Source organism: Narcine bancroftii, chromosome 5 (assembly GCF_036971445.1).
Source record: "Narcine bancroftii isolate sNarBan1 chromosome 5, sNarBan1.hap1, whole genome shotgun sequence".
NCBI lineage: Eukaryota > Metazoa > Chordata > Chondrichthyes > Torpediniformes > Narcinidae > Narcine > Narcine bancroftii.
The window spans coordinates 58,330,392-58,346,515 of NC_091473.1; the positions used below are offsets into that span (position 1 = coordinate 58,330,392).

At 42.0% G+C, this 16,124-nt stretch overlaps 1 long non-coding RNA gene across 7 annotated transcripts in view; it reads right to left on the reverse strand.

The window, feature by feature from the left end:
* LOC138763416 (uncharacterized) overlaps nucleotides 1-16,124 on the reverse strand; it is a 115,448-nt gene that overhangs the window by 64,915 nt on the left and 34,409 nt on the right. For 3 of the 7 annotated variants that reach the window (XR_011357538.1, XR_011357537.1, XR_011357540.1), the window contains exon 2: nucleotides 14,508-14,640. This is a non-coding gene — a long non-coding RNA (uncharacterized lncRNA). Of the gene's footprint in view, nucleotides 1-4,749; nucleotides 4,890-4,932; nucleotides 5,032-11,602; nucleotides 11,734-14,507; nucleotides 14,641-16,124 lie in introns of those variants that run through there. The other 4 variants (XR_011357541.1, XR_011357542.1, XR_011357543.1 and 1 more) reach the window with 3 other exon arrangements.

Sequence of the window (16,124 nt, forward strand, 5' to 3'; positions counted from 1 at the left end):
GGCAATGCAGGCTGCATCATTTGATGTACTGTGTGTAACTTTGTCCTTAAGGTATGCGACAAAGTTAAATAAAGACTGTGATAAAATCATTTAAAAAGTGTGGTATCTTCTGTGCAATTGATGGCATGGAAGCTGAAATCACCTCATCAGATACAGACTAGGACCCCTATGATGACAGTTTTATCAGTGAGAGGGTGGATGTGCTTGCTGCCATCTTTGCTTCAGTCGATGATGGCGAGAGTGATTTTGAAGGGTTCTAAATGGGTTGTTGTTTTCAGACTATGACAGCAATTTGGAAATTCCTAATTGTGTTGTCGATTTCAATAAAAATCTCAATGAAAATCTGTCACAGTCGGGTTTGACTAATACACTAGATCAGCACGGAGTGAATTTTGAGTTGAATTTAAGGTTTCAAAAGATTATCCGGCATGTAAGGTGACCCCCATTTTTTGGGAGTTTTTTTGGGTTTCTATTGTCAAGTATAGGCAAAACCACATAGTAAGATATACAAAATATATAGGGTTAATGCGCACCCAAGCTAAAGAAAGCCTGGTAAAATTTATGTAACTACAGCATCTACTGAATGTATAAACAAGAGACAAGATATAGAGGTAGGCCATACAGCCCCACACGCATGATTCATCTCTAGCACTTGGCACTGTCCTTGATATTCTTAACCAGTTTCATTCTTCATGCAAATTTGTGACTTGAAGAATAGGAATTTTATCTTTGAGGATAAACTTGCAAGAATATAAAATAAGACTGCACTCAAGCCAAAAATTAGTTTTATGAACACATAGAGTAAGAAACAGAACAGATCATGGAGAAACTCATCCTTGGGGTGTGCCTGTGTTGATAATCAGTGAGGAGGAGACATTGTTTCCAATTCAACATAAAAGAGTTATCAGGGAGTGCTGCGTGATGTACTCTACAGAAACATGGTTAAACATGGACATTCCAGACACAGTGTTGCAGCCCAAGGTCTACACCCTCCATTGCGCTGACCGAACATCACCATCTGGAAAAACCAGGGGAGACGGCATTTATTTCATCATCAATTCATCGTGGTGCACAGACGTGAAGGTCAAAGAGTCCTGTTCCCCAAAACCTGGAACATCTGGCAATCAAGTGCCGCCCATTCCACCTGCAAAGGGAGTTCACCACCATCATCATGGTTGCAGTGTACATTCCACCCCAGACTATCGTCAGGCCGGCACTGGAGGGACTGAGCACTGTCATTAACAGCCACAAGACAGCACATCCTGATACCTTCCCGATCATTCAATCAAGCCAATCTAAAGAAGTCTCTGACAAACTACCACCAATACATACGAGATCAGAGGAACCAACACACTCAACCACTGCTAGGTCACCATGAAGAATGCACATCCACACTTTGGCAATCTTAGCATGTGGCTGTATTCCTACTCCTGGCGTACAAGCAGAAACTGAGGACGTCAGCACTAGTGATGAGGATGGCAAAAGGAGCGAGGTGGAAGAATGTCTTCAGGACTGCTTTGAATCAGTGGACTGGAACATATTCAAGAACGAATCCATAAACTTGAATGAATATGGAACAGGTGTCTCCAACTTCATCAAGATCTGCGTGGATGAGTTTGTGCGCACATGCAGATATCGGCTGTTCCCCGACCAGAGGCCCTGGATAAATCAGAGAATTCACAAACCTGGTGAGGGTGAGAACAAGGGTGTTTAAAGCCGGGGATCAGGATGTTTTCAAGAAGTCCAAATATGACCTGCAGAAGGCCGCCTCTGAAGCAAAGTGGCAATTCTGGAGGAAACTAGAGACCAAGACAGATACATGTCAGCTATGGCAGGGATATTACAGCTTACAAAGCAAGGGCAAGCATTATAGATGTCTGTTATGCTTCATTATCCAATGAGCTGAATACTTTTATGCCCACTTTGGTAAGAATAACTAAACAGTACCTACTAGAATCCCTGAAAATGCTGTGATATCTGTCTCTGAGGGCACAGTCAGAACATAATTCAAGAGGGTGAACCCTGGCATCAGGCCCTTATGTCATACCTGGCAGGGTACTGAAAATCTGCACCAACCAACTAGCTGGAGTGTTCACAGACTTTTTCAACCTCTTATTGCTGCAGTCAAAGGTTCCCACTGGCTTCAAAAGGGCATCAATCATCCCAGTACCCAAAAAGAGCAGTGTGAGCTGCCCTCAACGACTATCGCCCAGTAGCACTAACTTCTTCTATGATGAAATGCTTTGAGAGGCTGTTCATGGCCAGAATTAACTCTAAACAAAGATTTGGACCCACTCTGGATGCACTCAGCTCTGGATCACCTCAAAAACAGCAATTCATACATACAGCTGCTCTTCATCGACTACAGCTCAGTCTTTTATACCATTATTCCCTCAATGCAGTCAAGAAGCTACAAACTCTAGGCCTTTGTACCCCCCTCTGTAACTGGATCCTTGACTTTCTCATTGGAAGACCACAGTCAGTCATCAACATCACAGGCACCAGGCTTCACTCCATCAAGGACATCAACATGAGCCGGTGTCTTAACAAAGCAGCCTCTATCCTCAAAGACCCTCCCACCACCCAGGCCATCCCCATTTCACTTTGCTATGGGAGCCTAAAGACAAGCACTCAATGGTGATGAAGTCCCTGTCTGCAGCGCAATAGCGCCTACTTCTGGTGGCGATCGGCTTGCAGCCTAGCGCAAGATGTGGAAAGAGCGCCGGTGGGGTGATGCGCAGTGTGGAGACGCTGCAGGTTGGCCGGGGCTGGTAGGTTGGAGTGCTGTGAAATGTGAGTGGAGGTTGGGGCCCCCCCGAAGGCAAGGGTGAGAGTCTGCAGGTGGCACTGGAAATTCAGGCACAGGAGGAGTAGTGCGCAGAGTTTGGGCATGACCAGGAGCCTGAATCCTGTGTAAGTCTCTCCTCCCATCATTATATCGACTGAGCAGCACCCGAGGGTACCAACAGTCTTATCCTTGGCGATGAGGGCGATCGAGCAGGTGGTGGGGTGGACCTTTAACCTTATGGAGTGGGCCACGCTCGGGTGAATTAACTCTTGGTACTGCCACTGTTCCAACAGGCACTTTGTTACTTGCCCGTTGACTCGCACGTCCATCATCGAGCGTCCGAGATCGTGGGGGATGTCCCTGGTCAGCGTGGTGGCGGACAGGACCATCTTGGAGTCAGAGTTTTCGCTCTCCGGAGGGATGCGGAATGTCAATAGGGTAGCCTGGTCATAGCCCATGTTGACCACGTCGACATCGGTCGTGAGGTGCAGCGTGCGGTAGCTGATGACCTCCGGAGGCATGGGGAGCGTCTGTCGGGCGGCTTGGTCATGGCCCATGTTGACCACGTCATTCTCAACATTGTCGGGGGCCCTCCATGTCAGAAGCTGCCTGGCCCAAGATGACAGTGGCACTTGGGGGGCCGCTGCATAGCTGACCTCCTTCCCCAACCATGTCCACTGCGCCAGGGGAAGTGACATCATCACGGCCGGCGACTGTGATGTCGTTACATCGGCCGGAAGTGACATCATGCCGTGAGCCGGAAGTGATGTTGCTGTAGTTCTCAGTGTGTGGCGCCGGAGAGGGCAGGGGCTGGTGCAGATGCTCGGGGCACACGCTGTGACAGTCACTGGCAGAGCCGGATGTTGTGCAGTCGAAGTCAGGGAAGGGGGAAATCATCATGGGAACAATGGCGCTGCCTTGCATGCGCACGTGGGGAGTCCACGGGGGAGGTGGAGAGGTCATAGAGGGCCGCTGAGTTGCCGGCCGGCTTAGAGAGGCACACCTTTGCAAAGTGGCCTTTCTTGCTGCATTGGGAACAATACTGGTTCCTCGTTGGGCAGTTTTGGCTTGATTGTCGATCTGACCCACACCAGGACCCACAGAACTTACAGAGGCGCCGGGCACCTGCCACAATGGCGTTCTCCTCCCCAGCTCAGTCTGGGGCTGCAGCTGCAGTGTGAGAGGGCCATGAGGGATCCTGGGGGAACCTGGAATCGAATGCTTCAACATGCAGGGCTGCTGCTTCCAGGGTTTGGACCATTTCCACAGTCCTGGTTAAGGGCATAGATGTTGTCTTCCAGCATCTTCTGCCGGATGGCCCTCAAGCTTAGTCCTTGGATGAAGGCATCCCAGATCAGCCTCTCGACCTCCTCTACATCTACCCCGGGTTCAGCCAGTCACAGTCGGGCCAACTCTCACAAGTGTCCGAGGTAAGACTTGGGCTTCTCCCCAGGTTGCTGAGCTCGGGTGTTAAGGAAGTACCTTGCACATACCACATTCAAGGGGGGCTTGTACAAGTTCTCGAGAGTGTCCATTGCGCTCTTGTATGTGGAGCAGCCTTTGGTTACCTGGAAGGCACGGGGACCCAGCTTTGACTGGAGTAGGACCAACCTCTTCCGATTGGAGTCCAGGATGCTGCCCTCGTGTGCCTCGATGATTGCCTCGACCGCATGCTGCCAGATCTCGAAGCGTGTCTGGGCTTCCGGTTGGCGTGGGTCGACCTAGATGCTCCCTGCACACAGGAGTTTTTCCATAGCTGCCGTGGGAAAATTTTGTGGATTAAATTGTGGTGCACTGTTTGCCAGAATCAGACACACACAAAGATAAAGATTGTGCAATAGGCTTTAATCCACAAAGACTTCCACAGAGCCAGGCTGACTGTGGCTGCAGCAACTTTGTGTGAGGTCTCAGGAGGCCGGCGCAGGCTTATATCTCGGAGGATGATGACACCAGATCGGGTGGGACTTGATCCATTCAGGCCGACTGATTGACAGCTGCCAGGTGTGGTCCTGTCCCCTTACACTCCTGCAGGTACAGAGGTTGCCCCCTGCATCAGGCCGGTGGTGTACCACCACATTCACCACCCCCTGCCATCACATTCCTGAATAATTAATGAGCCAAAGACACTGCCTTACTTTTCATGCAATTTTTTTATTTATAGTGATGTTATAAGATGGTTATAATAAGAATGTTTGCTCTATGATACTGCCGCAAAACACAGAATTTCATGACTTGTTCTGATTCTGAAGAGAGAAATGAAAGAACAATTAAGCATATGTTTTGGTTTGGTTCTTCATAGATGAGGACAGAAATGAACAAACAGAAATGTTTGGGCACCAATAGTCCAAGGAAAAGAGGATTTAAATGTAATTGGAAGCAGAGAGTCAGAGTCAAAAAGACATGCAGCACGAATCACGGCCGTTAGATCTTTACTGATCTTTTTGCCAAGGCAAATGCCATTTGGTCTGTGCAAAAAGGTTAGCAAGCATCTAATGGCTATTTGTCCTCATTAAATCTATCTCTTACTATTCCCTACCAACTTAATTTCTAGTCTAAATGTGTCTTAAACAAGATGATTATATTTGACTCAGCCACTTCCTCTGGTGGTATGTTGCAGATATCAAACACTCTCTGTGTTAAAAAAAACCCTCTTTCCTGTAAAATCCACTTTTGCACTTACTTGATAAATTAAATCTGAACGCTCTTGCTTTTGGTACCCCAACCACAGCAAACAAATAATCTCTGTTTCTCATGATTTTGTATACTTCCATTCTTTTACTCAAGGAAAACAAACTTAGCCTTCCCAATCTCTACCCATACCAAAAGTCCTTCAATCCAGACAAAATCCTGGTGGATCTCCTTTGCACTTTCTCCAGTGCCACCTTGTGTAGTGATCAGCACTGCACAATACTCCAAATGTTATCAAGCCGGTGTTCTGTAAAGTTGTGACATGTTATAACTTCTATATTCTAATATTCTATCCACAACATTATGTCATAACTTTTATATTTTATGCTCCAGCTGATGAATGCAGACATGTCATACCTTCAGATTCAGATTTATTGTCAGAGTACATGTATGACATCACATACAACCCCAAGGTTCTTTTTCTGTGGCAAGGCACAATTATCACATTAGCAGTACAAAAAAAAATCACAATGTACAAATGAAAGCAAATAAATCCCTCCACCATGTAAATAAACTGTGCAATACAGAGTCTGCCTGTCCCACATCGGACTTGTCAGCCACAAACGAGCCTGCAGCTGACGTGGACTTTTTACCCCCTCCATAAATCTTCGTCCGCGAAGCCAAGCCAAAGAAAAAAAAGACAGAGAAAAAAAATCAATAAAGTGCTAAAGTAAGAGTCTTTAAAAAGTTTGTTGTTGAGTAGCCTGGGGGTGGAGGGATAGCAGCTGTTCCTAAACCGAGAGGTCCGAGTCTTGCGGCACCTCTATCTCTTTCCTGATGGCTTGTGTTGGGTGGTGTAGAACATTGATGCTTGCTGCTGCTCTCTGATGGCAACATTCCGTACAGATGCTCCCGATAATGAGGAGAGTTTTACCTGTGATTTCCTGGGTGGTATCCACTACCTTTTGGAGGGCTTTAAGCTCAAGGGTACTGGTGTCCCCATACTAGACGATGCAGCTAGTCAGTGCACTTTCCACCATATATCTGTAGAAATTTGCCAGGGTTTGCGATTTCAGCTAAACCTCCGCAAACTCCTGAGGAAGTAAAGCCGCTAATGTGCTTTCTTCACAATGCCATTAGTGTGCTGTGTCCAGAAAAGATCCTTCGAGATAGTGACTCCCAAGAACTTAAATTTTTTCACCCTCTTCACCTCTGATCCCCCAATGATCATACACATCTGGTTTTCCCTTCCTGAAGTCAACAATCATCTCCTTGCTTTTGGTGTCATTGACTGCAAGGTTGTTGTTAGTGCACCATTCAGCCAAGTTTTCAATTTCCCTCATTACCTCTTTTTACACAACCCACTACTGTGGTATCTTTAGAGAACTTGTAGATGGTGTTGCTGTTGTAAAATAAGTAGAGCAGTGGGATAAAACACAGCCCTGTGGTGCTCCAGTACTGATGGACATAGTGGAGAAGTTCTTACCAATCATCACTGAATATGGTCTGGAGGTGAGGAAATCCATGATCCAATTCGACAGTGAGGTGTTAATTCCCAAGTATTAGAGTTTGTAGATCAGTTTTGAGGGGATGATGGTGTTAAATGCCAAACTAAAGTCAATAGTACATCCTGATGTATGCATCTTTGCTGTCTGGGTGTTTCAGGGCTTCGTGAAGAGCCAGAGCTGGCATCCACCATAGATCTGTTGCTGCTCAGACAGGAGCTGATATGCTTCACTTTCAGGGAACTATAAACATGAACCCTAGGATTCTCTGTTCATCAACATTTTTCAATCTGTGTATATTTTATCTCTTTTTGATTTCCAAAAATGCATCATCCAGGTTAAATTGCATTTGCCAACGCTCTATCCAACTTTTCAGCTGTCTTTAGATAAGCTTCCTCACTGTCCACAACACCACTAACCTATGTGTATTCTGAGAATTAGCTGCCTCATATCATCAAGATAATTTGAATGCAATTTTCCAGTTTATATTGCATCCTCCACCTTACTGAACATCAACACAAGGACATCCTAACGCTAACATCTTAGTCCCCTGCTCTATTCCCTGTGCACTGCCAAGTTCAACTATAATCTATAAATATGCTGATGACACTGCCATTGTTGGTTGAATAACTGGAAATTATGAGTCAAAATACAGGAGGGAAATAGAGAATCTGGTTGGGAGATGTGTCTGATCAACAATCTTGCTCTTGCTGTCACCAAGACAAGGAGTTTAATGTTGATTTTAGAAAGGGGAGGCTGAGGGGTCACACATATGGCCATGTCGATGGGTGGGAGGTGGAGAGGTTTTTTACCTTCAAACGCAGTAGATAAAAGCGCTGGAGGATCCCATCAGGTCAAACATAATCCATGGACATTTCAACCCTGGGCCTTTAAATTCCTCTGGATGCTGCATGACCTACTAAGCTTCTCCAGCACTTTTGCCTAGTGCACTAGATCCCTGCATCTGGAGATTTTCTTGTTTATCTCATACCATCGCATTTCTCTGAGCCCATGTAACAGCACATCAGGGCAAGCATGAAAGAGGCACCTCAATGCCTCTACTTTCCAAGAAGCTGAGAAGATTTGGTATGTCATCAAATATTTATAACGGCACTGTTTGAAGTATACTGACTGGTGGCATTACAGATGATTTGGTCATTCAAGCGCCCAGGAAGGCAGAAGACTGCAGAAGGTAGCAAACATAGCCAAGTCCATCACAGGCTCCGACCCATCCATTGTAAACATCTATGTGAGACACTATGTGAGGTGAATCTATTGGCCTTACACCAGGCAAAAACAATTTCATGTAATATGACACTGTTTAATTGCATTTGAATCTTGAATTTCAGACAGGCAGCGAACATCATAAAGGACCCACATCACCCTGGTCAGAACTTTTTCTCAATGCTACCTTCAGGGAAAAGGTGCAGGAGTCTGAACAGCAGCACCTCTCAGTCCAAGACCAGTTTATTTCCAATGGCTATCAGGCTCCTGAATCTCTCTGTACTGCACTAATCAGCAAATGCTTCTGTTCCATAGAGAGGGCTGTCTGCTTCATTGTAATGTCACTTTTTTCTTGCACTATGGTAACTGTGATCAATTATTATCAATCTATCTTTGTATTTATTATCTCTTTACTTTGATTTAATATATGCTATACTATTTTTTGTTTGCCAGGTACCTGTTTGGCTGAAGCTAGCATATGTGCATGTTATAATGTTAATGACAATAAAAATGATCGTTGTCCCATGTATTTTAATCTTCTAGATCAGCTGACCATATACACCAAATATCTCACTAAAGTTTCCCATCCTGCATTCATCAATCATAGTTACTTCCTTTAAGAAAAAAACAAACATAAATAGGCAGAATTTGCCTGCACAAAGTGATGCTGCCTTATCCCTGATCAGCCCGTGACTTTCAAAATGTATACAAATCCATTCCTTTTCTCTTCTCCATTATTTTCCTACACCCGCTGTCCATCATTTTTTTTAAATTTTATTTAAGATTTTATAACATGAATAACATGTAGGATTACATTAAAAAAAAATTAAGAATAAAATAATAAAATTACAATACAGTATCAGTAATCTAAATAAACTATACCCTCCCCAATAATTATTACACATTAATAACCCAACTCAAATTAGTCCAACCCCCCCTTCCCCCCCAAAATAAAGAGTGAAGAATTAATAAAGTTAATAATATATGTGAGAAAAAAAAACCCACTTACAAAAAACAAACAGAAACATAACCGATTAAAATACTAACAAAAAGAAAAGTAATTAATACTAAAATATCAGACTTAAAAAACATATTTAAATCAAACTTAAATTCATATATTTAACAAACGGGGTTAAGATGAAATATATATTTAACTCAAACTTAATATAAAAAATTAGTAAAGTTAGTAACAATATCTATCAAAAATTCTTAAACAATAATCAATTCATAAAAAAATTGTTGCATGAAAAAAAAAGAAAAAAAAAACATTATAGAGATAAACCTTCACCATATCAACTAACTTCACATCTATCATCATATTAGTCACATAAACCACCATCTTAAAACAAAATTCAAACCTCATTAAGCATTGTACAATTCAATTTTAGAACTCTTCCACCATTTTTCCCTTTTACTCTTGAATAGTTATCCAATAAAAGCTCCAATACCACATTTAAATATCCCCAATCATTACGTTAAAATTCAGATATGCAAATAATAAAAACACATCTACAACAAAATCTATATCTTCAACAAATGGAGCATAAACCACAAACAAAATTCAAGCCTCATTAAGAATTGTACAATTCAATTTATAACTTTCACCATTATTCCCTTCGTTCTATAACTAAAATAGCAAAATAATATACACCAGAATTACCACTCCTTTCACCTTAAAGTTAAAGAAAAAATATTTAAAAAAACTTATCCATCCCATTCACATTTAAATTTCAAATATTCCTTATCTACTGAATAAACTTTACAAAAAAAACCACATCAATTTTTAGTTTTTTTAACAATCAAATACTTTCTTATGCTTTTTTTTAATATTTAAACAAAAAAAAACCCTTCACTCTTTAATCTAATAATACAAAAAAAGGGAAAAAAAACGGGTAGGAGGTTAAAAATACCCCCTCCCGTCTAAACCACGCAATGCGGTAACTCCCAAAAAAAAATGGGTGTGAGATAACTCACACGTAGCAGATGACTTTCAGGAAATAGTGCCTATCCAGTTCTCTCCCCCAACTCTCACTTCATCTTAAACTAACATCATCATTATTTAATATTCCTTTTTTTTAATAAAAACATTTGAAAAAAAAAAGGACAACTCTTCTTTTAATCAGCTCCAACTGCCGAGTCACCATTACAACCATTCCTTCTTGGAGCACGACTCTTTTCTTCCATCTCTTGTCTCCTTAGAGATCGCGGCGGACTATGTCTCTGTTGAAACTGAATAATTGGCAGCTCTTGAGCAAATGCTATAGCTTCCTTTGGAGAATCAAAGAACTTTGGTTGGCAACCATCTTGGAAAACTTTCAAAACAGCTGGATATCTAAAGGTTGCCTTGTAACCTTTCTTCCATAACAACTCTTTAGCAGGATTGAATTCCCGTCATTGGAACATAACTTCTTGACTCAAATCCGCATAGAAGAAAACTCGATTATTTTGAATCATCAAGGGTGATTTTCTCTGTTGTGCATTTCTAATAGCCACTCGTAAAATTATTTCTCTGTCGTAATAATTCAAGCAACGAACCAAAACAGGTCTTGGACTTTGACCTGAAATAGGTCTTCTACGCAAGGCTCTGTGAGCACGTTCCAGTATTTAACCTTCCGGGAAATGTTCTTGACCCAGCACCTGTGGAATCCATTCAGTAAAAAATTTTCTTGGGTCTGGTCCCTCCATACCTTCCGGCAAACCAATAATCTTTATATTGTTCCGTCTAGATTGGTTTTCCAAATAATCAATCTTTTTCACCAAATTTTTATTTTGAGTTTGTAAGTCTTCGACCCTTTTGGTCACATCAAAAACTTGATCCCATATTTCATCTATATCTTCTTCACACGAATTAAATTTATCTCTCACTTCAAGCTTAAAAGCTCCAAACTCAGCCATCTGTTGAGAATGTATTTTCACCAAAGTATTAAACCTAGTACCAAGTTCAGTCATAATCTTGCATAATCCCTGCATTGTATAAGATAATTTAGATTCAAGGTTCACAAGTCGTTCATTCATAACATTGCCGTCAGATGCTACTGCACATGTGCGAACCTGAGTAACTCTTTGTTCTAAAAGCTGTTTGGCGCCCTCTTTAGGGGGCTCTACCGATGTAACATTGATCTCTACATCCGAAACCTGTACCTCTCTCCTGGGATCCATTTCAGGCTGAGTCTCGATGTTTTTTCTGTAGGTAGGCTCCAAAACTTGAACTTTTAAAAAATGTAGTTTTTTTTTTGCTCTTTTTCACCAATTGTACCATCAGAAGTTAAATTAACAACACTGAAGTTATCTAAACTTTTAAAGAATTTTAACGGGCATTTCTAGACAAAACAATAAGATAGAGTCAGGAGAGGACTGGAAGGCACGTCTGATCCTTACGCCATCTTGCCACGCCCCCCGCTGTCCATCTTTAAGAAAGGAAAAATATTACTCATCCTCCAGTTTTCTCATATCTCACCTGTGGTTAATTAAACCTCCAGAGTCCCAGCTACTTCCTGTCTTGTTTCCCCATAGGAACCCAAGATAACCTTATCCAGCCCTGGGGATCTATTGAACTTTATGCATTCCATGATCTTTCACATCCTCCTTCTTGGTAAATGAAAATGAAAGTTCCATTATTGTCACATAATACTACATTTAGAATGTAACATATATGAATTTTTTTAACTTTTGTCTACTGTAAGGCAGACAGAGTCACCACTTTGTCCAGCCCACCTCACAGATAGATGAGAAGCATTCATTTAGGAGCTTACCAACATTGTTGCCTCCACACATTGATTATACCCTTCATCCTTAAAGGCACTGTCTCAATTCCTGGCTATCAACTTCCTCCTGGAATGTATGGTATTACAAATACCTGTGTAAATGACGTCAGATGACTTAATCGAGCTGAAAGCCAATAAACCTGAAGATTCCTGATCATACTGAAAGAAGCAGCCATGAAATTTGGAGTTCTGTGTGCAGTTCTGGTCGCCTAATTATAGGAAGGATATAAACAGAGTGGAGAGAGTGCAGAGAAGGTTTACCAGAATGTTACCTGGGTTTAAGCATCTAGAGTATAGGGAGACATTGGACAGATTAGGTCTTTATTCTTTGGAGCGTAGAAGGTTGAGAGGGGATTTGATAGAAGTATTTAAGATTATGAAAGGGATAGACAGAGTGGATGTGGATAGACTATTTCCGTTAAGAGGAGGAAAGATTAAAACAAGAGGACATGAGTTAAGAATTAAGGGGCAGAGGTTTAGAGGTAACATGAGGGGGAACTTCTTTACTCAGAGAGTGGTAGCCGTGTGGAATGATCTTCCGGGAGAAATAGTGGCGGCGGAGTCAATTGTATTATTTAAGAAAAGGTTGGACAGGTATATGGATGAGAAGAAGATGGAGGGTTATGGGCATTGTGCAGGGAGGTGGGACTAGAAAGGGGTGTTTGGTTCGGTGCGGACTAGAAGGGCCTAATGGCCTGTTTCCGTGCTGTAATTGTTATGTTATGTTATGTTAAGAGTGGATGTATTTAGAACCAAGCAACCATTGAACATTACAGCACAGAAGCAGGCCCTTCATTCCTTCTAGTCTGTGCCAAACTATTATTCTGCCTTGACACATTGATCTGCACCCAAGTCCACATTCCTCCATACCTCTTCCATCTGTGTACCTCTCCATATTTTACTGAAATTTTAAAATTGAGCCCACATTGACCTCTTCAGCTGGCAGCTCATTCCACACTCCCAGCGCTCTCTGTGTGGTTCCCCTGAATGTTCCACCTAAACTTCTCCCTTTTCACCCTTAACCCATTCCTCTTATCTCAGCTAAGCTCGATGGAAAACGTCCAATTGCATTTACTCTATCTTGTTTTTGCTGTCATTTTCCAAACTTCAACAGTCTGGAAACTGCAAATATAAAGTTACTTTAAAAAAGGAGTAAGTTGCAAAACAGCAATCCACAGAGTAGCTGATTTAACTTCAATAGCAGTCAAATTCCTAGGTTTATAAAGGACGCAATGACAGGCCCAGGCCACTTAGCAAATATATTGGAATTAGACAAAAGAAGCATGGATTCATAAAAGATTAATCATGTTTGATAAATTTACTGGAGTGTTCCTGAAGACCTCAATGGTAGAATAGATATTAGAACAAGTGATTGTGATGTGTTTGATTATTAGATACCCCTTGATAAATTCACATGGCAGAAGTTGGTATGCAAAATGAAACATGTGGATTGAGGTAATGCACTGGATTGAGAATTGGTGATTAAAAGGAAACAAAGAAGATGAAAATAGATCTAACTCAGAGTGACAGTTGATGAAGATTGAAAAAGCACCTATGAGGGGGTGGGGGGTGATGGGGGTACATCGTACCCAGGCCTGGGGTCCAAAAGGGGGCCTGGGACTCCCAGGCAAATCAGTAGGGAAAATTTGGGCAAATCTTAGGAGACGGAGACATGAATGATTCAGTTTTCGGTCTCCCTGGCTTTGCCCGATCTCCCCATCCTTCTTTCTCTCATAGCTGCAGCTCGCTTCCCAGATCCCAGCCCAAATGGCAGTGGGCCCAGAATGTTAGTGCAGCTAATGCACAGGCACCTACATCTGGTGCGAACAACAGCGGCTGCAGTTTTTCATTTGTTGATTGGAGTAGTGTTGTGTCTGTGTGGCAGCGGAGTGGACTTTGAAGGAAAGCCAGTGGCGGCGGACACTGTCCAACCAACCAGTGGCAGGTGTGGCTCCCAGACCCCGACTAGCGCAGTTCCCAGAGCCTGACCAGTGTGACTCCCAACCAGACCCTGAACAGCTTGGCTCTTAGAGAGGGAGCACTGATTACAAAAATACTGACTCTTTTTTCTTTGTTTCTCTGTCTGACTGTAAACAAAATATTGTCCTAACTTGGCGGGTTGGTTACGATGCCAAGTAAACTTTAAAGGAATATAGACTTAAAGGTGTGTAAAATAAAAGATTTTGCCTTGGGGGCAAAATAGTCTGGCACCGGCCCTGCCTGATGCAGATTTTTCTGGTCTGGATACTTTGCTGAGAATCTGTTCCAAAGGTGCGGACAACCATACGGTTTGCACCTGAGGCTGTGTGCTAACTCTGTATCATTGATTGATAAAAAAATACTTTTTTATTAGAATTTGGTACTTGTATTTTTATCTGTGTAAAATTTCTGGCAAATCAACCCGAACCAAAGAGACCCATATGCCTATGGGCAGTAGGATGGACAAATGTCCAGTTTTAGGCCGGAGGATCTGTCTTTCGAGCCTTCTGTCCTCCATCCGGTGCCACCTCGAGCTCGACATTAACTTGTCCTCATTTGGGGATGCAGGCCCTACACTCCCAAATGGAGCACAAATTAAAGGGAAGAAAAGGCACTTACCTTTTAATTTTGGTGTGCGCAGCCATGTCTTTTCTCGCGCGCATGCACGAATGCTGGAAGGGGAGGTGTGATGGCAGTTCACAAAGTCACGATGAGTGGGAAGCGTGACGTCACCGCAAGAACTAATCTGCAACTGATAAAGAAGATATAGATTTCGCACACAGATCTTTTCAAAATCTTTCCATTACAACAAATCTCATGTCGTCCACGTTACTGCTGATATGTTTTTCATTGTTAAGAGGAACAAAAGAAAAGCTGTTTATGTAGTGTAGAGCTCGTTGAAAGAATCAAAGACTTGTTGATCCAAACCAAGGCTTTTATTAGCAAAAGACAGGAGCTCTTCACAGGTGGCCGACCAGTCCGGAATGATCCGACCTGGCTAGGGACACAACCCTTTAAGGCCCAGACAATAGGCGTGGCTTAGCTCTCAGCCAATCGCTGTAAGCACAGTCTAGATACAGTAACTATATACACTATGTACATTGGTGATAGATCTGTACTATCACATGTAGCCACCACAGAACTTTTTTCTCTAGCTTGATACAAAATAATTGACCACAATTTCCTGGCCACTTTTATTGGATATCCAATAACCAATATGTCAACTGTGAAAAGATAATTTTTATAACATTAATAATACGCATCTACTACCACTTCTACCACTATTATTAAATCATTAGTCTATATTTGTTGTCTTTTTGTGTTTTTTTTTCCTTTTTTCAGATACAAAAATAAAAATTATAAATCCTCCAAAATGTATTCTTACAAATCAGCAGTCCAGAAAAGAATGAGAGGAAAATAAGAAAAGGTGTCAACAAACACTTTTTTCAATTGAGATTAAGGGCAGCTTAAAAAAAATTCTTTGGACTCACCTATAGAATTGGAGCAAGAAATTGATGGAAACCTCAACCCCAAGTAGTTGATTTGGATAATCATGTACAGGATTTTGATGAAGGGGCAGATGCATAAATTTAAAATGCAAAACAGAAAGAAACAGATACAGGCGCATGCATGTGAAAGTGAATTGGGAAGACAAGAGGAGTCACCATAATGTAGGTCTTGACAACTAAGTTTCTATCTCAAAAAGAAATAAAAAAAATTGTTACGAATGATCACATCCCTCTGCCCAAAGCATTCCCAAAAGACACCTCCAATCATGTTTTCCCAGAAAGCACACTGACATTTCAAAGCATCAATGGCAAACTACATGTAAGAGACTGGTTTGTTTGGAGTCAACAGGAACAAGCATTATTTTTTTTTTTTTTTAATTTTTTATTTTTCACACCATAAATCACATTAGCCATGATATACACTATTTCTTTTTCACACATATACAGTGACTTTTTCTCCCCCCCCCCCCCACTCCTCCCAAGCCACCCCCCACCCCCCCCTCTCATCCATTTTAGGTATACAATCTAGGTTGCATTAAGCCAGTCAGACAATGTTGTCATTCAACAAAATTACACCAGAAATTCTACTGAGTCCATTCTTTTCTTTCCTTCTCCTTCCATCAACTTAGGTAATGTTTGTCCCCGGTAGGTTTTCGCTATTGTATTTAATGTAAGGCTCCTATACTTGTTCGAATATTTCAATATTATTTCTTAACCTATATGTTAT